General features: G+C 38.6%; 1 protein-coding gene and 1 pseudogene across 10 annotated transcripts in view; one reads left to right on the forward strand and one right to left on the reverse strand.

Annotated features, from left to right (window-relative positions):
* The window catches only part of SIK3 (SIK family kinase 3), a 247155-nt gene that overhangs the window by 120632 nt on the left and 100600 nt on the right, over nucleotides 1-25923 (reverse strand). The gene's annotated exons all lie outside the window — the stretch shown is intronic.
* Nucleotides 968-24935, forward strand: LOC309604803 (small ribosomal subunit protein eS1 pseudogene; annotated as a pseudogene). Its single transcript has one exon. The product of its transcript is annotated as a small ribosomal subunit protein eS1 pseudogene (transcript).

Here is a 25923-nt window from a genome sequence, read left to right on the forward strand (position 1 = left end):
CTTGGTGAAAATGACTTTTATTTTTACTTAAAACTGAACGAACTTTTTGGCCAACCCAATACATATCACATGTATGTTAACATTATTGTATCCACATTAAATGTAAAAACACAACTACATGAAGTATGTACTTCATATCACAGTTAACATTTAATAAGATTGTTCGTCCTTTCCCTTAGCAGGATTACACGCATCCTAAATTCTGACTTTCTATAATAGTCCTAAATTGACATTACAGTACAAGTCTAGAATTCTAAAAAGCTACTAGAAGTACCAGCAAGGATTTTACTTTTATTTTTTATTTTTTTAAATAAATTTATTTATTTATTTTTGGCTGTGTTGGGTCTTCGTTTCTGTGCGAGGGCTTTCTCTAGTTGTGGCGAGCGGGGGCCACTCTTCATCGCTGTGCGCGGGCCTCTCACTGTCGCGGCCTCTCTTGTTGCGGAGCACAGGCTCCAGACGCGCAGGCTCAGTAGTTGTGGCTCGTGGGCCTAGTCGCTCCGCGGCATGTGGGATCTTCCCAGACCAGGGCTCGAACCCGTGTCCCCTGCATTGGCAGGCAGATTCTCAACCACTGCACCACCAGGGAAGCCCAAGGATTTTACTTCTAAATAAGCTACCATAATTATGTATTAATTCACTAAAATATTAAGTATAGTTAATAACAGTGAGGGTTTTTTAAAAAAATCATTAAAAGCATCCACAATTTAAGCAAAAACCAACCTATTTATTACACTGTCTACTGGGCCCTCTTTTGATCTTATGACAATATTGTTTTTAAGCAAATGGATATGACTCCTAATTCACTGCCAAAGAGACCCAAAAGAATCTCCAGACATCAGAAATAGTTTCATTTAAGACAGACATATTTGCATAAATATCTTTTTAGAAAAGTAACAGACCATGAGAAACATCATCCAAAAAATCACAAGGAATGAGATTTATGAGATGAGAAATGAAGGGAGAATAGAGAGCGGGGGAAAAGAAAATAAAATGTTAATTGATAATAACTTCACACTAAAAGTAATTATCCCTCCCTATTTTTTTTTAATTTATTTATTTTATTTTTATTTATTTTATTTTTGGCTGCATTGGGTCTTCGCTGCTCGTGGGCTTTCTCTAGTTGCGTTGAGCGGGGATTACTCTTTGTTGTGGTGCATGGGCTTCTCACTGCAGTGGCTTCTCTTGTTGTGGAGCACAGGCTCTAGGTGCACGGGCTTCAGTAGTTGTGGCACACGGGCTCAGTAATTGTGGCTCATGGGCTCTAGGGCGCAGGCTCAGTAGTTGTGGCACATGGGCTTAGTTGCTCCGCGGCATGTGGGATCTTCCTAGGCCCGGGATGGAACCCCTGTCTCCTCCATTGGCAGGCAGATTCTTAACCACTGTGCCACCAGGGAAGCCCTATCCCTCCCTATTTAAAGGTCCTTTTGAATTTTCCTGTGACCTCTGGGTCACAGATATCTTTAGCGATCACACTGGCATTCTTTGAAACAAAGTCAAAGAAAATTCCAATAAATCAAATGTACTTTTCTGAGTAGAAGATGGCACAGAATAAAGAGTTCTGGTAGGAAAGACATAAAAACTAACACATACAGTAGCAGAATCTTTTTCCCTCTGAACAAAATCTCATAGAAGCTCTAATACGTAAGATGAGGAATGGGAGAAGCACCTACTCTGGTTAACTCTGGGTAAGAGGTTCAGAGACAAAACTTTTCAGAACCCTAGGGCTCTGGAGAACAATTCAGAAATCACTGGGACAGCAAAAAGAGAACTGGAGTGAGAGTTGAGATCTAGAAACATTTGTGACCTTGGGCATATCACCTTACCTCTATAGTCCTCAAGGTCCTTATCTACTAAATGAAAGGTGTGACTGTAAGTGACTTGCAAGCAGAGTTATCAAGACAAGGTCTCACCATGCCAATTCCTAAGTAGAACTCTGAGAGACTTTGGTGTTGCTTCTTTTACATTTTTACTTTATTTTTTTAAGTTCCAAGGTTCATTCACATAAAATGAATCAGAATCACTAAACAGTTCTCGATCTTGAAAAACTGAAACATTTAAGCCATCTAGTTTTATAGTGCTATATGATATAGGACGATATGATAAGCCCAAAGATGTATTTACCACATTTGAGATAACCTCAGTGAGTAAGCTCTTAAGTACTACCTTTCTTACTTAAACAGCAATTAAATATGTTGAAGCATAACACCACTGTCTACCTAGGAAAGCCCTGGCATTTTTGCTGCTAATATTTTCTCTATTGGTAAAATCAATATCTCCTACCACTAAGACTAAAAACACTGATAATCAATAATATTATTAATTTCCATTCCACTTACAGAACAAACAATGGTAGTCTAAATTAAATGGAATGTGATGCAGGCCACAATTAAATCAAACTAATTAAGCCATAAATTATAACCAAATTAGGAAGATAATATAGAAACCAAAAATCCAAGTCTAAGAATCTTATCCAAATTTGATAGTTTCCACCTATAAAAAGAATCTTAGAAATGAGAAAATTAAAGTGTCAAGTTTGTTTTATATCTTTTCTTTGTGTTTTAGACAAGTTAATTCCAACATATTAAACATAATAAAAATAGCTTTAAATTTATTAAGCACTTAACACGTGCCAAGGCAGTTACTTTTTACTTTTTATTATGAAAATGTTCAAATATATATAAAAGTAGACTAATACAATTAAATCATCAATCAGCTTCAACAATTATTAACTCATGGTCAATCTTGTTTCATCTATACCTCTACCAATTTCCTCCAAAATCCCAATTGCCATATCATTTCATTTGTAAATATTTCAATATGTACCTCTAAAAGGATTCACTCTCTTAAAACATAACTATGGAACACTTATCACATTTAAAAAAAATAACAATAATTATAGGCATTAACTCAATCTTCACAACAACCCTATGAAGTAGGTACTACTATCATTCCCATTTAAAACTGACGCACAGGGGCTTCCCTGGTGGCACAGTGGTTGAGAATCTGCCTGCCAATGCAGGGGACACGGGTTCGAGCCCTGGTCTGGGAAGATCCCACATGCCACGGAGCAACTAGGCCTGTGAGCCACAACTACTGAGCCTGCATGTCTGGAGCCTGTGCCCCACAAGAGAGGCCACGATAGTGAGAGGCCCGTGCACCACGATGAAGAGTGGCCCCCGCTTGCCGCAACTAGAGAAAGCCCTCGCACAGAAACGAAGACCCAACACAGTCAAAAATAAAATAAATAATTAAATTAAAAAAAAAAAAACTGACGCACAAACCAACCAAGTAATTTGCCCAGGTTATACGGTACTAAATAGCAGAGGCAGAATTTGAACCCAAGCAGTTGAGCTCTAGAACCTGAACCCTTAACTACACACTATGTTTTGCTGCCTCTCAAAACTAGATTTTATGGTAAGGAGTTCTCAAATATAAACATAGTAAACTGACTAACAAAGGAATGAATGACAGAATCATAAGTCAGCAAAATTTTGAAACCGGGAAAATACAATACAGTACTTCACCTCTCCTCCAACTTCTTTCTTCATCTTCTGCTGGTATGCTCACGAACACCTCTACCTTCCTTCATTTAACATAATGCCAATTATTACAAGGTTTGTTCTTTTCACTACAACCAGCTCCACCAGGTTAAGCTGATATTTGGGATGTACTCTGTGACTAGCTTTCATCAAAACAGACTCACTGGGTGCAGTCCTACTCAAAATTAAATATTCTCTACAGAAGTCATAAGATGTAGCAGACAGACCCTAAGGTGACCAACCTCCAGTGATTGCACACACCATACATTCATTCATGATTTTGTGTAATCTCTTCTCTCCCCTCCATCAAGCTGGAAGTCCTGATGAAGTAAGTGGCCATGTTTGAGAAGCTCCTAAGAAAAGGAACTGTGGATGGTCTCAAAGAACTGTAGGCCACCTCTCTAGAACCTGCGGGCAGCCTCCAGCCAACAGCCAGCAAAAAGTCAGTCATAAAGCCACAAAAAAATAAACTCTACCAGTAGCCTGAATGGTCTTTGGAGTGGGTTCTTCCCCATTGGAGCCTCCAGATAAGAATGCAACCCACCCAATACCTTGATTACAGCTTTATGAGACCCGGAGCAGAGGGTCTCCTGACCCACAGAAACCATGAAATAAAAATGTGTGCTGCTCCTACCTGGACTGGGGAGTCGGCAGTGACTCCTATGAGGAAGTGATACTTAACTGAGCTCTGATAGATGAACAGGCGTTAACTGGGGGGAGGAATGTTCAAAGGTCCCAAAATAGAGGTAGCATGGCAAACAAAGACTGAAAGAAAACGTGTGCTTAGAACAGAATAGAGAAGGAAGACCAGACTGAGGAGGGCCTCATAGGCCCTAGGAAAGAAAGTGATTTGGAGGACTTTATCCTGAAAGCTATGATTAAAAAGTTTTAAGCAGTGGGTACCATAACACCAGAATGTCCCAGAGACATCTTTAATTCAACTGTACAAAATCCAATTTCATTACCCCTATTTCTCATTTCCCAATTTCTATAAATGGCACTATCCTTCTTCTAGTTAGGAAATGACAAAGAGGCTACATTATTTTACATTCCTACCAGTAATGCAGGAGAAGGTTCTAATTTCTCCACATCCTCACCGATACTTGGTATTGTCCATCTTTTTTTAATTATAGCCATCCTGAAGGGTATGAAGTGATATTTCATTGTGGTTTTAATTCTCATTTTCCTAATGCCTAATAACATTGAGCATCTTTTTATGTGTTTATTGGCCAGCTGTATACCTTCTCTGTTCATTTTTTAATTAGGTTGTCTTTTTATTATTGAGTTGTAAGAGTTCTTTATATATTCCCAATACAAATCCCTTATCAGATATATGATTTGCAAATACTTTCTCTTCATTCTGTGATCTGTCTTTCACTTTTTTAATGGTATTATGTACAGTACAAAAGTTTCTAATTTTGATGTGGTTCAATTTAATCTGTTTTTTCTTTTGTCCCTTGTGCTCTTGGTGTCATACCTAAGAAACCACTGCCTAACTCCAGATCACAAAGATTACTTCCATGTTTTCTTCTAATAGTTTTACAGTTTTAGCTCCTACATTTATATCTATGATCCATTTTCAGCTAATTTTTGTGTATGGTGTAAAGCAGGGGTCCAACTTCACTCTTTTGCATGTGGATATCCAGTTGTCCCACCATCATTTGTTGAAAAAACTATTCTTTCTCCATTTAATTGTCTTGGTACTCTGTCAAAAGTCAAATGACCACATTTGGCTTTTATTTCTGGACTCCTGAACCTATTCCACTGATCTGTCCTTACATATACTGTCTTGTCTCCTAGTTCTTGATATTCTAGATGTTGATATTCACCTTACTCTCTTAAGGTTGGTGTTAATTACACAAAACAATGGGTTTTGTAAAGTCTCAAGCACCCAACACAGGACCTAGGACCCAGAACAACTATTTATAATTATTTAGCAATTATTAATTATTAATAGCAACTATTAATGAACCGAACCAAAAAGATTTCTGCTTGTGATTTAGGGGGAACTTTTAAAATTATTTTTAAAAAGGTCAATTAATAAAGCAAATATTAAAAATTGAGATGAAAATAACCTACCAACTTAGCAAAATAACAACAGAGAAATAGAACTAAGAAAGAACTGCAGTAACAGTTACTAGGCAACCACAACAATTACTAAAGGGGATGACTACTCCAAATTTTTATTCCAATTAATTCATTCATTAACATAAGTGTGTATGTTAGATCCTAACTACTTCTTTTAAAAGAGAAAGAAAGGACTGAGGTGCTTACAAAATCAAATACATAAAATAAGACAATTAAAAAAAAAATCAGTAAGTTCTTTCCTCCTATTTTCTCAAAGCTATAGTGCCCTTGGGAAAGGGCCAAACACTTCTAGATCAGCAGATATGCAAAGGATTCATTAGCATTAAGTCCATTAGTCTACAGGCAACACACACGGGGAAACTTTTAATATATGAAACAGGGACAAACTGTTAGACTCTTCAAAGAAGAATAGATATAGGAAGTTCTGGCCCTCACCTCCCCAAATCTCTGCTTTTTAACCAAAAAAGGATAAAGAAAAGTGAGGGTTTCTTTGTCCTCTGGTTCCTCCAAAGTAGGTCAGGTCTGTGCGTAATTATTGGCTTTAGCATTCCTTCAGAAAAGGAAGAGATGTCAATGCATGGAGATTTTTAAAAACAGCAGACTCAGGCTAGGGGTAGAGACAAAAGAGTGCCTCTGCTGCTTACCAAAAAAATAAACTAAGAACAGTCTTTTGTTTTTTAAAATAGTAAGTCAATTTTAAGACAGGTAGGATAAGAGGTCTAATTTCTCATTCTAAGGCTACAACCCCTGAACTTGAACTTGTGGATAAATCCTCCTTGTTTCATCTTCTTCCTAGTCATGCTCCCTACTTAGCAAGGTTGACATGAGGAAACTGTGAAAAATAAATTCAAAATATATTTACCGGAGGATTTTATATGTAAGAACATCTACCAAAAGATTAATTAAGAACTAGTATTTTGCATTACCAAATCTTTCCTTAGAAAAAAAATCACTCTGGGGTTCTTTTTAACAATATGCTCATAGAAATTTTTATTGTGAAATACGTCACATACAAACCACAGTTCCTTATGTGCTTTTCTATCCTAGTCCCTATCCCAAGACAATCACTATCCTAAAATTTATATTATCATTCCTTTGCTTTTCTTTACAATTTTACCCTATATGTATCACCAAACAACATATTATTTAGATTTGCCTGTTTTTAAATTTTATATCAAGAGAATCAGGCTGATCATTGTTAACTGCCTTTTTTGATCCTTATAATGTATTTATAATATTCCTCCATGAAGATGCATGCAGTGGTACCTAATTCACAATATTTATGCTAAATAGTCATCCTTTTACAAATATATCATCTTTATTATTGCTTTACAGTTGCTGGACATTTAGGTTGTTTGCATTTTTAGCTATTATGAACAGTATTTTAAATATTCTTATACTTGTCTCCAGGGCCATGAATACAAAAGTTTCACTAGGGTATATATTTAGGAACCAATAAGTAAAGCCAAATTGTTTTCCAAAATGGTCATATCCAACAGTGGGACTGTTCCCACTGTTCCATATCATCACCAACAACTGTTATTTCTCATTTTTCCCAGTCTGGTGAGTGGTGGGGAGCAAAGAGTTCCTCACTGTTTTAATTTGCATTTCCTCGATGACTGAAAAGGTTGAGGATCTTTTCATATGTTCACGGACCATTTATTTCTGCCTCTGTGAAATAAACTTATTCACGACTTTCCTATTTTTTTTTTTTAATTTGAAAATTTCTTTTATATTCTAGATGAACTTTGTCAGTACATCTTCTCTCAAGTTGTGGCTTATTTTTTCACTCTCTTTATGGTGTCTTTTTTTAAGTAAATTTTTTATTGAACTATAACAGATATGCAGAAACGTCTCCAAATTATAAGTGTAACCCACATACGAAAAAGCAACTTGGCCCTTTTGGCTCTATGAGCAGCACCATGGCGGTTGCCAAGAACAAGCGCCCTTCTAGGAGGCCTCACTTTTAGTCTAGCGCAAATTACCTAGACTATTTGAAGGTGATAAAAGCAAATTATAAGTGATTTTTTTCCTACTGTGAAAAAAAAATAGAACAAGCACCTTACAAAAGGCAGCAAAATGGGAGTCAAGAAGAAAGTGGTTGATCCATTTCCTAAGAAAAATTGGTATGACGTAAAAGCACCAGTATTCTCACTATAAGAAATATTGGAAAACCACTAGTTATAAGAACTCAAGGAATGAAAATCACATCTGATGGCTTAAAGGGTAGTATTTTTGAAGTGAGCCTTGCTGATCTGCAGAAGGATGAAGTTGCATCTTGAAAAGTCAAGCTAATTACTGAGGACGTTCGAGGCAAAAACTGCCTAACTAATTTCCATGGAATGGATCTTAGCCATGACAAAATGTGCTCCGTGGTCAAAATGGCAGACCATGATTGAAGCTCATGTTGATGCCAACACTACCAATGGTTACTTGCTTCATCTATTCTGTGTTGGTTTTACTTAAAAACACAACAATCTGATGCAGAAGACCTCTTACACTGAGCATCGACAGGTCCACCAAACTTGGAAGACGATGGTAGTAATCATGACCCGAGAGGTGCAGACAAATGACTTGGAAAAAGTGGTCAATAAATTGATTCTAGACAGCATTAGAAAAGATAGAAAAGGCTTGCCAATCTATTTATCCACTCCATGATATCTTTGTGAGAAAAGTAAAAATGCTGAAGAAGTCTAAGTTCGAACTGGGACTAAGTTTGAGCTTCATGGTGAAGGTGGTAGTTCTGGAAAAGCCACTGGGGATGAGACAAATGCTAAAGTTGAACGGGCTGGTGGAAATGAGCCACCAATCCAAGAATATGTTTAAGATTCAGATAAAAAATCCGATTTGTGGGGAAAGAAAGCAATTTTGGGTTCTCAATAATTTTTAAGAGTGTAAGAAGTCCTAATATCAAAAAGTTTGATAACTGCTAAATCAGACATATGTGGTATCTTATTCTCCGTGCCACTAAACCTCATATGTCCCATCTCTTCTTTCTCTGTACTAAATTTCAGAAATTTTTTTCAGATCTATCTTCCACTTCACTCTTGAATTCTATCCAATCTATATCATCTTTCCATTGTGTTTTGTCATTTTTTTCTTTAAATTTATTTATTTATTTTTGGCTGCGTTGTGTCTTTGTTGCTGCGTGCGGGCTTTCTCTAGTTGCAGCGAGTGGGGGCTGCTCTTTGCTGCAGTGCGCAGGCTTCTCATTGCGATGGCTTCTCTTGCTGCGGAGCACGGGCTCTAGGCACGCGGGCTTCAGTAGTTGTGGCTCGCGGGCTCTAGAGCACAGGCTCAGTAGTTGTGGCACACGGGCTTCGCTGTTCCGCGGCATGTGGGATCTTCCCGGACCAGGGATCGAACCCGTGTCCCCTGCATTGGCAGGCAGATTCTTAATCACTGCGCCACCAGGGAAGCCCCTGTCATTTGTTTTTTATTTCTAGAAATTCTGCTGAGACTGAGCTCTTCTTTCACACCTTCCTCAACAATTTTGAGTCTCTTCACCATACTGTATTTTTTTTTTCATACCGTACTTTTAATCCCCTCTTTTATTTCTTTAAACATCTATAGTCTTTACAAAACTAATGATTACCGCTGATGTTTTAGTTATCTAACACTGTATAACAAACCTCCCCAGAACTTTGTGCATTCAAACAACAACAATCACTTATTTTGCTCACAAATTTGCAATCTGCCCAGGGCTCAGAAAGGACAGCTTGTTTCTCTTCCATGTGGCACCACCTAGGGCTGCTTGACAGGAAGTTGGAGGATCCACTTTCCAGAGGCTTCTCACAAGGCTGGTAAATTAGCATTGGCTGGCAGCTGGCAGCTTAGGCCTCAGTTCATCTCCACATGGGTCTCTCCATGGACTGCATGGGCTTCTTCACAGCATGGTGATGGGTTCCAAGAATGAGCATCCCAAGAGAGCAAGGAAGGTGTATGGCATTTCTATGACTTAGCCTCAGAATTCACATAATATCACTTCCGTTGTATATTTTGTTGACTGACTTTTGGTCAAAGCAGTCAGAAAGGCCTGGCTAGGTTCAGTGGAATGAGACAGACTCTACTTCTTGATAGCAGAATAGCAAGGTTCTAGAAGGGCACATGGGTTGGGAAATACTGCGGCAGCCATCTTTGGAAAATATAATCTGCTACACCTGACTCACTCATAGTTGCTTGTCTTCTTGTGCAAGCTCACATTTCTTTCAACTTTATCCATAAATATTGTGAGGTCTGTCCACAGAGATTTAAATTTGATTCTCCCAGACTCTGGGAATCACAACCAACTAGGGCTACTAACAACAAAGTTAGCAGCTGAGAGATTTTCAGGCCTCACAGGTAGTACAAAATCCTGGTTGCAAATCCATGTGAGGGCAAGCTTCTGTTTAGGCAGTTTCTTGGGAGACTTTTTCCCCTTCTCCATTCAGATCCAAGACATTAACATGCAAGTCTCTGTAGGCAGGGAACTTTTTCTCCTATTCATCCACTGAGAAGTCACCTTTCTGGGATCCCAGTTTTATATAGGGCAGTTTCCAATATGACCTCCCACTCTGCTTGGACACTATTTTTTTTCTCTTGTCCCTCCTCCCTTTTGCTCTAAACCCATAGGAAACTCTCAGCACAAACACCACCATCAGTGCTTACTCTACATTGTGGAATCATGCTTTCTAGTCCTTTCAAGGCCTTCAGTTGTTTTCCTCACATGGGCTCCAGTATTTCACATATATTTTTCCTTTCCCCAGCTTCATTTTAAAATGTTCTGACCAGAAAGGAATTCTCTGCACATCTAATCTACCATATTACTGTCAAAGAAATTACTCACCATTCATTTTAAGCTATTTCACTTACTAAAAAATGATAAATAATGTCAGGAATACATCTCTGTTTTTAAAAGGCAGCTATGTAAAATATCATATTTACTTGGATGGAAATGCTTTGGAAAATGTCCTTAATTAATACACTTCCCACAAAGCAAATCAGAGGGAACTTAAACTTATTAGAAATGGTAACTTCTGCCCCAGATTCTTCACATCTTTTAAACTCTATTGGGCTCTATGCCCTTGTACGTATTTTTTTTTTAATTTATTTATTTTATTTATTTTTGGCTGTGTTAGGTCTTCCTTGCTGCGTGGGCTTTCTCTAGTTGCAGTGAGCAGGGGCTACTCTTCCTTGAGGCGCTTGGGCTTCTCATTGCGGTGACTCCTCTTGTTGCGGAGCACAGTCTCCAGGAGCGCAGGTTTCAGTAGTTGTGGCACTTGGGCTCAGTAGTTGTGGTGCATGGGCTTAGTTGCTCCGCGGCATGTGGGAATCTTCCCAGAGCAGGGCTCGAACCCATGTCCCCTGCATTGGCAGGCGGATTCTTAACCACTGAGCCACCAGGGAAGCCCCCTTGTACATATTTTAAACATGGTTTAGAACTGCACCACAACCCAAGGTAAAGGAAACTGTACCGATTTAAAGGAAAAAACAACAAACTATTTCTAGAGCCAATGTCTTAAGGTTAAAACTTAAAAAATAAAAAAAAGATGAGGTCAATGTCATGTAGGAAGAGGTAAATTCAAGTTCTCTTTGGCAAAATGAAAATGAATTAACTGGATTTAATATTCATATGCATTTTTTGAAACATATTCTTAAGACTAAAGAAACAGCAGTTCATGAAAAAAAGGAGCTATAAGCCACTGGAATAAAGCCTTTGTACGTCAGATCTCCCCACCATGCTGAAAGCAATGGCTACAAATTACCATATTCCCCAAAAGATGACAGCCAAACTCTTCTATCCCAGAGGAAAAATGTCTATTACAGCCGTTAGTCGGCACTGCAGGAGGCTTAAGGGCAAGTCACTGAACAGACCATTTATTGTTCTTCATCTTGTGCAATATGACCTTTCCAGCTCAGCCTGCTAAACATCACAGTGGTCCATGAGGAGAAAATCCACATGGAAGCAAATTCCAAAATGCAATTTACCCTATAGGCAGCTTGCTTTTCCAGATTCTTCATCCTACTTTGCTCTACTCCCCTCTGGGTCATAACAGAACTTGGCAGATGTTAGAATTTGCTATGTATAAACTCTGGAGCCCAGATTAGAAAACTCAGCAAAGTATGCATTTGGTACTGGCAAAAATGGTCGCTTTGTGCACTGATTCAGATTTGCTAACTTAGGATATCTACGGTTTCAAAAATGTGTCTACAACTGTTGAAATAAAAAAAATCGGAGAAAAGGCACGTGTCACACACATCCCAACATAGGCTTACGAGTCTTCTGAGATCATCCTCTCCATACCAACAAAATACCAAGGCCATTACACAATCTGTGGTTTCTTCTCATAATTGAAGAAATTAATAGCTTTGGATGCAAAACTTAGATAGCTTTACTCTGAGATATTCTCCCAGCCTTGGAGCTTTGTGTATAGAATCCCAAAGTACCAGTTACCAGACTCCCAAGTAGAGGTCTACAAAAGGTTCTTTTCATTCACTAGCAATCTTTCTTCATAGAAAACTTCAAAAATGTCTTTTGGAAGAGTTTTCCACTTATAAAAAGAGTCTGCAACAAACCCCTATTGTATAGTAGTTTGTGTTTACCAAGTTGATAAAAATCCATCTATACTGTATTTCATGTCGTAATTTATTGATAGTTCTTTTCCTTATATTAAAATCAAAGAGTTAGCATCCTAACAAGGTAGAGAGTACACAGGATACATTTAGCACATGACGTATGACCAAGTTTAAAAGGGTTGAACCTGGAAAAGGTAATTGCTCTGTTTGAATTATAAGTAATCTGACATACTGATTTGGGGAGCAAAGCTACATTCTATAGTTTTAGGCAATGCAAATCTAAAGCATAACACAGCAATGAGTTTTCCCATCTGAGTAATAAGGGTATTCATATAAACTAATTACAGCCTAGAAATTAATTAACTGATCAAACTAGATGAGTTTACCCTTGGTAAGTTAATAAGAGCTTGCTTGTCCATCTGGATATTAAAATGCTAGTCAGCAGAGGTTTCGTTATAACTTAATCTGTTTTGATTTGCTTTACATCAGAATTCTTTTGGCCTCCATTTGTTCACCTACATCTCTGGAAGTTCCTTCATACACATCCAATAAAAGCAAAACAAGTACTTAAGCTTGTACATATGATTCTAAGGGGCTATCTTTTTAATAAATTTTGCATTTATTTAGAGCAATAATGTACATGCATAAAGATGTTGTTGTTTAAAAAAATTATACTTTGTAATGCAGTCCCTTAACACACCCAAAAAAATCAGTGCAACTAATACCTATTCAATGAATAGTATAACTACAAATAAAAAGGTCCTCATTTACTCCTGCATAGAAATTGAAGGACTTACTAGCATTAACCTCAATCCAGTATTTTAGACACACAGGCTTTACGGAGAAAATGAGTTTATAATTTCAGATACCTCTAACTGTCAAGTCACATAACCAGGTCTGGGTTTCTACAGGGCTGTGGTAGCTCACTTCAGTTAGTGAAGCAACCCATCAAGGGCATCAATCATTCTGGTTGGGGGGGAAAAGCATCACCATATTTGTTATATTTTGGATATACACATTTTTTTCAGTCCACTCTTCCACCTTTTTCTGAAGAACAATTTTTTTGTTACACTCTAAACTTCTGGCTTTTGATACCAAGTAGAGAATCCCAATGTCATTAACGGTGCAGAAAGAAGAAAAGAGCCTGGGCTTGAGGCAAGAGAATGAAATTGGAATCCCAACTCTACCACTTAGTTTCTTATCTGTAGAACAACTACTTTAGTAAAGTTGCTATAAAGGTTAAAAGACAAATCACCTAGAACAGTAGCTGGCATAGAACAGATAACTAATAAATATTGGCTGTTCTTATTGTTATTAGTACCAACACTATTATTATTATTCTACTTATTCCTGACTGGGTCCCTACCCTGTTTCCTAGCAATTCCAAACTTCTGTCACTTTCTTCAAGCCCTCTAGCCAAGCTCAAATCCCTAACTTTCAACAAATGACCCACTCTGTGCTTGACAGAGAAAACAGACATGAAGAATTTCTTCAATTTCATGTCTCTAGATATCTTCATGTACCCAAATTTGCCTTTTCTTTTTCATTCTAGAAGAAGCAGGTCTTTCCTCCAACCTCAGGCAAGTAATAAGTGCCCAGTAACTGTTAGTCACTAACTATCATCTTCTTCCTCTTCCTCAACAAAAGGAATAGGAATTTTCAAACTCCATGTTACTGAAGACTGGTTGTTGCTCCCATTTCAGGCTTGGTAACTACCAACACTCATGTGATTATGGAGAATGGCTACTGGTTTTACAGTAATCGATTACTCTCTTCTTCATCCTCAAAATCCGTTTAGCTGACATAAAGGAGGTCAAGTTCTCATAAAGTAACTACTGGTTCAAACTCATAGAAACAGAAAGTAGAATGGTGGTTGCCAGGGGCTGGGGGGAAGGGGAAATGGGGAATTTTTTAATGGGTATAGAGTTTCGGTTTTGCAAGATGAAAAAAGTTTTGGAGTTTGGTTGCACAACAACGTGAATGTCCTTAACACTACTTAACTGTATACTGAAAAACAGGTAAAATGACAAGTTTTATGTTAGTGTTAATTTGACCACAATTTAAATACATACATACATACATACATATTGGTACTAGCTCAAGGCCACCCCAATATGACCTCTGCCAACCTCTGCCCTGAATTCATTTTCTGGACCCCTATTCAAATTAGGGTGAAAGTTCATTTAGTTTGTTCAAGCAAATTCCTGACCAACATCCAGATAACTTATATAACCTATGTTTTTATAAAAGATAAAAAAGATGGCATGTTGTTGAGGGATATTTGGGGGTTAGGATTGAATTCTCAGAGATAATAACAAGTACAGCATCTGCTTCCCTCCACCCAGCAGAAATTAATATTAAAATAATTCTCCAGGAATACTACTCACACTCCCAGTGGAATCTTCTGACATTGGCACATAGGATACTTGGGACAGAGGTACGGAAGCGAATAAACATGTGGTAGAAAGCTCTCTTAACATAACCTGCTCCAGTGAAATTCACCAAATGAAACTCATGTTGTAGGAAAAAATTTGACCTGAGATGCAAATATTTATAAAAACTGTGACTTAAAGATCAACTATTTTTAGGAGGGAAAATATGCAGCAAATCTAACACAGCAACAAACTAAAATGCAGGGTGAAAAGATAATAGTAAACCATTTCAACCAGAATAAGAAACTGTACTTTTGAGAGTTATTTTTAAAATGTTAAGTATTCACTCTTTACCTCAAGATGTTCAAGAATCATTATACAGAGAACTGAGTGTTGTAAACACATGCAAACACATATGAACAAAAGCTAGGTTTGGCTGTATTCACAGAACTTACCTGTAGTTGGGAGGTAAAACTCCCACTCACCTCTTGAAGTATGTAAAGGACATTACCTCAACACAGAACCATGTAATGTTAACACTAGAAATATCTTATTCTAACCCAAGCCCTTTGTTTCATAGATGATGAAACTGAAGCACTGAAGGGATAAGTAAAACCTACGTACAAAATAAATTATGAGATCCCAGCATATAAAAATTCAGTAACTTTCTAATATACCAACATTAATTTATAAGAAGATGTGATGATGATAATAATTTTTAAAATAACACATTCACAATAGCCACAAACTATCACAAGCCTTGGAAAAAGCATTACAAAAATGTGTGAGAATTTTATGGAGAAAACTAGAAAACGTTAGTAAAGGACCTAAAAGAGGACACATGCCATGTCCATAGACAGAAATGCCTAATGTTGAAAAGACCTCAATTCTCCCTCTTGCCCCTATTTAAGCCACACTTTAGTCTCTCTTCCAAATAAAACTACGATAAACAAAAGAATATTCTTCTATGTTGTGGGTGATAATGGCAAAGGGACGCAGGGGTAAAAAATATAAGGATAAACCAGGAAAATAAGTCATCTTACCCAAGCAGTTTAAACTTTAAATGCAGGTTTCTAGCCTATAACGCCTAGCCAGCAGCGCTCTTCCTTGTACATTCATTATTTCTGCGAGTTCAAATGTCCCTCAGATGATCTGTGTTTTCATGCAATTCTCTATATTTGCTTTAAAAATCAGTAAAGGGGGCTTCCCTGGTGGCGCAGTGGTTGAGAATCTGCCTGCTAATGCAGGGGACACGGGTTCGAGCCCTGGTCTGGGAAGACCCCACATGCCGCGGAGCAACTGGGCCCGTGAGCCACAACTACTGAGCCTACGCGTCTGGAGCCTGTGCTCTGCAACAAGAGAGGCCGCGATAGTGAGAGGCCCGCGCACCGCGATGAAGAGTGGCGCCTGCTTGCGACAACTAGAGAAAGCCCTCGCACAGAAACGAAGACCCAACACAGCCAAAAAAAAATATATATATATATACATAAAAAATTTATATATATATATATATATATAAATAAATAAAAGATTACTAAAAAAAAAAAATCAGTAAGGGCTTTTAAAATGTAAAGTGAACTTTGGAAACAATGTAGGCAGACCAGAAACTAATTTAACATTGTAACTTCATAGCCCACCTTACACTTCTTTAAAGTCTGTACAAACTTGCACTTCAGTATTCTGCCACTGTGCTTCCTGAAAACAACATGGATACAAACTATCTTTCTAAGTCCCTAGAGATCAAGAAAACAAGGTCAGCCCCCCACCCCACCCACGCTGCCACACACACCTCCAGGACCAAAAAGATACAGCACCATAAAATCCTAATAAAAGTTCTATATTAAAACTAAAGGCAATCCAAGTTATTTTCAGTTAGTAGTCTAAAGATAAAGAAGGGATTGAGTAAATTAAAATGAAAAATTAGACCTGACCCTGTGGAATTAACTTCCTATTACTGTGGATTTCCAAATTAAAATCCCATGTGTAGATTTTGACACATGAGGTAGGACCAGGCGGGACAATGAACAACTAAATCTTTAACCTAAGCAAGATAGTTTATGACAGTTTAACTCAAAAAGGTAACTAAAAATACACATAGGGCCTAAGTTAAACCTTACTGCAAACTGGGAAATAAGCAATTGAAACTTCTGTTCTAATAAGAGTAATTTCCAAGTCTCTTTAATATTTTATTACACCAGATCCAAAGCTGCTAAAATTTAAATATCAGTCTGAAGACAGGGGCAAAAGATTCTTTTTCCTTTCTCCCTCAGAAAAAAATACATTGGAAACAGTAGACATTCTGTGAGAAGGCAATAAGACAGTCTGTGTTTTAACGGTGCAGTCATGTAAAGTCTATGGCCGGACACACCGACTATGCGAGCTGCTTGGCAAGCAATACAACATGGTGTTTACTAATACCAATCGCTGTAGGGCTCTTGACTAGCCAAGTACCAGCGAATCTGCACTAAGTCTACAATTCAGAGGTGAGAACTTTCCTGAATACAAAGCTACTATAGAGGCCAAGTGTCTAGACTTGAGGAGGAGGAAATCTGCCAACATCAGAGAGCTTCCCCAGATTAAAGAATGAACATTTTCCCCCTCTGAGAGAGAACGGGAGAAAATGTTATGAATGAGCCCCAACAGTCAGAAAGCTAGCCAAAGCTGGGTATATCCTGTATACATTAATGAATAAAGCAACAAGTCTAAACTTACAGGCCTGCAGAATACAGATTTGAATATCTTAGTATAATAGTAAGGATTATTTTATTAAAATAAATATTTAAAGGTACATTTAAAAAACATTATTTCTCTAGTTTCTTCAAGAATATAGGACAGGGGCTTCCCTGGTGGCGCAGTGGTTGGGAATTCGCCTGCCAATGCAGGGCACATGGGTTCGAGCCCTGGTCCGGGAGGATCCCACATGCCGCGGAGCAACTGGGCCCGCGTGCCACAACTGCTGAAGCCCTCGTGCCATGGCTGCTGAGGCCCGCGTGCCTAGAGCCCGTGCTCTGCAACGGGAGAGGCCACCGTGGTGAGAAGCCCGTGCACCACAATGAAGAGTAGCCCCCGCTCACCGCAACTAGAGAAAACCTGCACGCAGAAACGAAGACCCAACGCAGCCAAAAATAAATTAATTAATTAATTAATTAATTTAAAAAAAGAATATAGGACAAAAGACCAGTGAACTATATCCCTAGGGTCAAACAGGAATAACCTCTTTGACAGGCTCTCAATTCTTAAACCTTAGTTTTCCTTAAGGCTCTTTCTCTCTGCTTAGGCTGCTACTCCTCCCAGACTTAGATATCTCCAATCAGACCATAATAGCTTCCGTGTCTGTATCTCCAGGCTTCATATTTCCAACCATCACCCCCTGGATATCACCCTCATCACCATTATACTGGAAAGTCAGCCCATCCATAATTAAACTGATCACATTTTCTCTTCCACTGCCAAATCTTCTCTTCTACTCTGAATTCCCTTGTCACCTAAAAGCATTGTTTGGATAAAGCAATAATTAATCTACTTCCTAATTAATCTACTTACCAAAGGTCTCCTGCTTCACTTCCCCAAACCATTAATCCCTCACATTCCAAAACTGTTCTTCTATCATGAAAGCAGTATCACAAAATAATAATCGCTACATAGATAAGTTTTCTGTGTGAAGTACTGGGCTTTATGTATATTACCTCATTCAGTCTAACCCTCAAAACAGTCTCTGAGGTAGGCATTACTGTGCTTGTTTTACCAATGAATTAAACTGAGATTGAGGCTTATCCAAAGTCAGAGAAACAGTTAGTAAGTGGGAGACTAGGAGTTCAATATCAGATACTAACTCAATCACTATATAAAACTACCTCAGTACAGATTTTTTTTTAATTGAAGGAAGGGGGAAACCAGGCATAATTTGATCATCCTAATAATTAAGTTACTAATTCATCATTTATCATACAGTTTCTGTCATGAAGTACACATTATATTATTAGAGATACTCTCAAAACACGAATCTGATCTAAAAGACTGAACCAGAAATATATTTTGGTGATTGCCTATTGCTTAAACGATGAAGTCAAATTGTATTTCACAATCTGCCTCCAACCTACCTTTCAATTATATCTTCCAGTATTCCAGCTACTGCCCCCTTCCCCATTCCCCACACTTTTTGGCACTAACGAACGTACACAACTAGTAATTCTCATTCACTCTCCTAAGGCCAGGTCTGTGGGCAATGTTTTTAATGTAGCCTTCCCTGACTTCTTCAAGTAAAATTAATTCCTCCCTCTTCTTGCTTCTACAGCAGATTTTTCATTCTTTTTTTTTTTTTAAACACAGCTTTATTATTTTTTTTAATAGATTCACTTTTATTTGAATGCATTGTTTTGTGTGCTTTTTTTTTTTTTGGCTGCACTGGGTCTTCATTGCTGTGCGTGGGCTTTCTCTAGTTGCGGCGAGCGGGGGCTACTCTTCGTTGCAGTGCATGGGCTTCTCACTGCAGGGCTTCTCTTGTTGCAGAGCATGGGCTCTAGGAGCACGGGCTTCAGTAGTTGCAGCATGCCGGCTCAGGAGTTGCGCCACGCGGGCCCTAGAGCGCACGGGCTCTAGGGCGCACAGGCTTCAGTCGTTGTGGCACACGGGTTCAGCAGTTGTGGCTTGCGGGCTCTAGAGAGCAGGCTCAGTAGCTGTGGCGCACGGGCTTAGTTGTTCCGCTGCATGTGGGATCTTCCGGACCAGGGATTGAACCTGTGTCCCCTGCATTGGCAGGCGGATTCTTAACCACTGCGCCACCAGGGAAGTCCCCAGGTTTTTCATTCTTAACTTATAGCACACACATCTATGTACATGTACATACACACTCATACACATATATCATCAAGTTATTACAGACACCGAGAAAGGGAGTCATCTTTTCATATATTTAGACACACATACAGAAACCTCATATATTTTGCACCTATAGGGAAAGGCATTTGTGTAGTAATTCTTACTATTTCTGTTCCTATCTCTTCCTTTCTTATCTACTTCTTACCTATATACACTCCATATGCTCTCCAGCATATTTTTAAATTACATTACATTGAGGCCAAAGTAAAATATTTCCAAAGGTAAAAGTAAATGACATGGCAACTAGCACTACAGTCAGAATCAACCATGCAGCACCTAATACATATTAACTGGACAAACTGTTTTGTTTGTATTTAAAGAAGTAGGGCTTTTCACTGTGCTTCAGGTAGCAGAAATGGCCACCACTGCCCAGGATAGTGAGGTAACAGCATGAGGAGTTGGGATTCAAAACATTATCACTAAAGGACCAATTACGAACAACAGATTTTTAGATCTTTACTTCCTTTCCCCTCCCCACAGTAATAGAAATGCTTTTTCATAGACACAATTGATTAAAAAAAAAAAAAAAAATCACAGAGTAACCCTATAGTAACCAAACTATGCACACTATTTCCAGATTATTTTTCCCTCTACAATACCTTGCATTACTAACATATTTTAATTATAAAATGTCTGGATTAACTGGCAAACATTTTTTTTATTACTGTTTAACAACAACAACAACAAAAAGAAACTATAGGCAACAGAATAAACGTAGCCTTTTATGGCAGAAACCCTGACACCCAAAAAGACAAGGTTACTTAGCTTCTGTAAGGGATTTCTTTTCTCTCTCTATCCTTCTAATATATTCTGAGAAACATACAGGAATGGAAATTTAAGAAAACATGCCTATTCTTCCAGTGCAGACCTAAAGCAACATGGGAAAAAAACCCTCAAGTAATGGAAGGGAATGGGGAGAGGAACAGGGGCTGTATGATGTCAGCAGGGTGCTAGGGGAGGCCAGGTTGCCAAAGAAACCAAACAGTAAAGAATAAGAGGAAAAATCGTTAGTTGGAAAACCTCTGAATGCTTTTACAGGAGCTCAATCCCTTGTCCTAAAAAGATGTGCTGCAAAGAGACCAACTGTCACGAATGACAAAGGGGACCAGGAGCAAGAACACCAACTGCCAAGCAACGACCTCTTCTAAATTACACAGTACACGTCCATCAATGAGAACGACCGCGAATGAATTCGGAATCCATGATGAACCTTTTGACTGTAGAAACCCAAACTTTGTGTGTGTCTGTGTTATTTTTTTTAAAAGAGCTTCTGGGGGCTTCCCTGGTGGCGCAGTGGTTGAGAGTCCGCCTGCCAATGCAGGGGACACGGGTTCGAGCCCTGGTCTGGAAGGATTCCACATGCCGCGGAGCAACTGGGCCCGTGAGCCACAATTACTGAGCCTGCGCGTCTGGAGCCTGTGCTCCACAACAAGAGAGGCCGCGATAGTGAGAGGCCCGCGCACCGCGATGAAGAGTGGCCCCCGCTTGCCGCAACTAGAGAAAGCCCTCGCACAGAAACGAAGACCCAACACAGCCATAAATTAATTAATTAATTAATTATTTAAAAAAAACAACAAGATATTCTTTAAAAAAAAAAAAAGAGCTTCTGTCAGCTTACATTTAAATAAGTATAATGGTATATTTAAACGGACATAAATACAAAAACTATTACTGTTAATATAAGCTGACCCAGGTAAAGAAACTCAGCGAGCCAGAAAAACTTGTGAAATTTGCTAGCCTCCCTTCTTCCTTAAAGTCCAGTCTAAAGTTGTTTTGATTTACCACAGTTTAGAAAGAAAAAAGTGAAATTACAAAGTATTATTTATAAGCAGCCAGTAATTACTGGTTTAGAAAAGAGTTTGAAATGAGCGAACCTACTTGAAATCCCCAAGGCAAATCTTTGTTCTAAGGCCACTAAATCGTGTTGTAGTTAAGGAGACAGGGAATTAATAAGGGGAAAAAATTACACAGAAGAAAAGAATGTTAATTTTATTTTCTCTGGAAAACATAATATTTTAGAGCATGGTGGTTAAGACCATGGTTTCTGAAGCTCTACTCATTAGTTTTGGGACCTTAAGAAAGTTTCTTGCCCTTGCTGTGCTTCAGTTTCCTCACTGGGTAAGGTAAAGAGAGTAATAATATCTAACTCACAGGGTAGCTGTCAGGTTTAAATGAAATAATGATTAAAGCACTTAGAGCAAACAGTGCTCGGTAAGGATTCAATAAATGATCACAAAATCCCTTTGAGATTACCTAATTAATCTCCTCATCTTGACCATGGTTATATATACTGCAAACTATCCCCTATAGTATCACTGTCAGACTAAACTTCCTAAAATCATCCTTTCACAGTGCATGAGGAGCCATGTTTACTCACAAACTCAAACTGTGCGTCTGGCTTTCAATATCCTCTGAAACCTGTCCCCACACAATCTCTCCAGTTACTGCGCCAAACAATCAGTTTTCGTCCTGCTACTCTTCACTCAACTTCAACAAAACATACTTTTTCATTTCTGCCTTTGCAGCAACTACAGTCTTCTTAAAAGGTCCACTTGCCAGGCACCTCTTACCCCTACTTTCTACTTGTGCAAATATTAACTACCCTTCCAGAACACAGTTCAGGTTCTTTGAGAAGACTCCAGTACTTTGATCTCCTAGTGATCATTCCTAATCCTCTCAACAACCTAGCTCCTGAGGATAAACTGTGACTGTTCTCTACTTGTACCCGGTTTGTTCTAACTATACAAGACAACAATCTCCTTGAGGGCAGGGACTATATTTTCCCTTAAACATCATCCACAGGTCCAGCAAAATGCTATGCACCTTGATAATAAGGCTTTCACTCACTTGTTTTCACAGTTGAAAACAAGGGAAAAAATTTTATTCAATAAACACAATAAACAGTAAACCTCCTAAATCCATATTATAGCTTAACTCTAAGAAATTAGAAAATATTCTCTTAAACATAGCTGTAATTTTAAGACCAGAAAAATATCAGTTACATATAAACTTGCCCAAACCCAGTGGCATAAGAGGCAGATTCAACAGGATGAAAATATGGTATTTGTCTATTCTTTTTTTTTTTTTTAAGTATTTATTTATTTATTTGCCTGCGCCAGCTCTTAGCTGCAGCATGTGGGATCTAGTTCCCTGCCCAGAGATCAAAGCTGGGCCCCCTGCTTTGGGAGTGTGGAGTCTTAACCACTGGACCACCAGGGAAGTCCCGGTACTTCTCTATTTTTGATGTAAAAAGAATAAGCAGCAGCATTTCACTATTCTTAAGTTGCTAATGGAAGCATGCAGACTTAAAAAAATCGGCAGGTCCATGTTCCCTGATCAGTATCACATTCATCCACAGCAATATCATGGATGACCTTTTCACTTTAATCCATTATCAAAACAAAATCACAGATCTACCCTAATGCAAGCAATTTTACATCTCTCTGAAGTTCAACAACTTGAGGGAACAAGATTCAGAGGAACCACTGGCCATTATTAGTGGATTACCTCTCTTGAAATTTCCTCAGTGCCAGTCTTCATTTTGCCATGCACTTGACTCCTTGGCATCTAGTCTGGAAGTAGGCTTAAATACATACACACAAGGAGGTGTGCTGAGCAAAACACTGGTTATATGCTCAGCCAGTTCATCTTGATCTAACGGGGCAGGCAGTCTGATAGATAGGCAAACCAGATGCAGGCAGAGGAGACCCGAAACAGCAGACTTTCTCAGACGTACATCAATCATTCATTCAACAAACACGCAAGGCACTAAGTGCATATCTACTTCTGTGCACTATATACTATATGCTAGGCACTTTGCTCAGTATTGTGGGGTTAAAAGTACTTAAATCACTGACTCATTCTATACTGGCTCACATTTTATTTATTTATTTATTTTAAATAAATTTATTTATTTTTTTAATTTATTTTTGGCTGCATTGGGTCTTCGTTGATGCGCAAGGGCTTTCTCTGGTTGTGGCGAGCAGGGGCTACTCTTGGTTGCGGCGTGCAGGCTTCTCATTGCGGTGGCTTCTCTTATTGCGGAGCACGGGCTCTGGGCACCCAAGCTTCAGTAGTTGGGGCTCGTGGGCTCTAGAGCGCAGGCTCAGTAGTTGTGGTGCACGGGCTCAGTTGCTCCACAGCATGTGGGATCTTCCCGGCCCAGGGCTTGAACCCATGTCCCCTGCATTGGCAGGAGGATTCTTAACCACTGCGCCACCAGGGGAGCCCGTGGCTCACATTTTTAATAAAAGGCATATGACATATACTACCAAAAAGGCAAATATGTCATTTATTTATATTTCACTTTGATTCAGAAAATGTATAAGATAGCTTACAAAAAGTCACACTGGATAAAATATAAAATGATGAAGGGAAAAAAAGATAGAGAAAATGAGATTAGAAGGACAAGATAAAGAAAAAGTAAGAGGTTTATATACTAAAATGAGAACATTAAGATCTTTAACATTTTTCCAGAATCGGACAAATGTACAATGTAAAGAAAACAGACAGAATACTATGAATTTGAAGGAGTAACAGATCTCATACAACCAGGGCAGTTGGGAAGATTGGGACCCAAAAGAGCACACAGTGCCACTGCTGACTAAGAATGTTAATTCCTTTTTTTAAATAACGAAGCAAAACTGTATTCTGTTGCTCTAAAAACATGTGTATATGAGATGCTTTTCTAGACTACTCCCAACCAGAATTGATCATCTCCTTATCAGTGCCCTTTACTACTTTACGTAACTTTATTCCTTCCTCCCAGGTTTTTCACTATCTTTGTAACATCAATGCCTAGACCAATGTATTATACGGAGCGCACAGTAGGCGCTTAATGAATGTCTGTCGAATCAATTTAACAAACCAATTATTTTCATGGTTCCACTAACCTCTGGGGTCAATCAAAAGTTTTTTTCCCCCTTTTACAGTTTTAGACACGCCCAGGAGACACAGAATAGATTGGGACAGTGGTACCTCATTAATGTTCAGTAGTAGTATCTTAGGAGGGTACTATATGTAATAATCCAAAGATGAGCCCAGGGGCTCAAGGGAAGGAAAGTAAGGAAAAAGACTGACAACTGTTGTTTGAAACATATCTGGAATTCTTCTTCCTCTTACCTAGGGTGAATTTTGGATGTAAAGAGAAACGAATGTTTAAAATCTCAGTTTCACCGTAATGAGAGTTAGGGACTTTCACAATGATCTCATAGATAAAGAAACAAAATGGCAAGACAAAGGTATGACTTTCATCATTTCCTCAACAAACTGGAGCCTGAGAATAGCCCCAGCCTGGCACACAGAGGTCTCATCTAATCTAGGGTTTTGCTCTTGCACAACTCCAAGATCACTGAAATTTTTCAGAAATAGTCATAGAATCATAAATCTGTATGTGTGCAGTTACATGAACTTTTTACTTCATAAATACAGTAAAAAGATAAAATTATTAGCCATATAAACATAGAAATTTAGCCATAATCCCAAAGTAATCCAAAAAGCTGCTTTTTTTTTTTTTTTTTTTAATTTATTTATTTATGGCTGTGTTGGGTCTCCGTTTCTGTGTGAGGGCTTTCTCTAGTTGTGGCGAGCGGGGGCCACTCTTCATCGCGGTGCGCGGGCCTCTCACTATCACGGCCTCTCTTGTTGCGGAGCACAGGCTCCAGATGCGCAGGCTCAGTAGTTGTGGCTCACGGGCCCAGTTGTTCCGCGGCATGTGGGATCTTCCCAGACCAGGGCTCGAACCCGTGTGCCCTGCATTGGCAGGCAGATTCTCAACCACTGCGCCACCAGGGAAGCCCCCAAAAAGCTGCTTTTAATGAAACTAAAAGTGGACAGTTAGGGAACTAATTTTATTAACTGATCCATTTTGAATAAATCAAAGAGAATATTGACAACTATACAGATACTACCTTCAAGAACAAAGGGATATGAAATCAAGGAACATTTCAAATCAGATTCCAGATTTACATAACTAATCAATATTCTTAGCTTTTACTTAAAAAGATTTATGAAAAAAATGTATTTGCACAAACATAAGGGAACCAAACTTGCCTAGAGTTTGACCATAGAGTTAAAATATGTTAGAACAGTACTGGAATTATAGGTTCAAATACAAAGTTTAAAGCATTTTGATGTTTTTTTATTGGTAGATACAGTTGACTTTTACAGCCATCACTTCTTTACATGAAGTTGCCATAACAGGCCAAGTGTTTGATAATTAAGCCATAGATAGATTGCTTGTGTTCCAATTACAGTTCCAAACAGTAAATGTCTGGCAACTTTTCTGAAACTGCAACTTCAAGTCCTCTAAAATTCTTTAAAATCTGTGATTCTTCTAAGCTCCAGGTAGATCAGCAATGGCAAATTAATTACAATCCTAATTGCTATCTAGTCAATCCAGATGAACACTTGTTTTTATATCAGTTTGAAGTTCAACATATTCGTAGGTCTTATCACATCAGTAAGAGTATAATCTTGTGAGACACAGG

This window comes from Balaenoptera borealis (assembly GCF_965194805.1).
Source record: "Balaenoptera borealis genome assembly, chromosome: 11".
Lineage (NCBI taxonomy): Eukaryota > Metazoa > Chordata > Mammalia > Artiodactyla > Balaenopteridae > Balaenoptera > Balaenoptera borealis.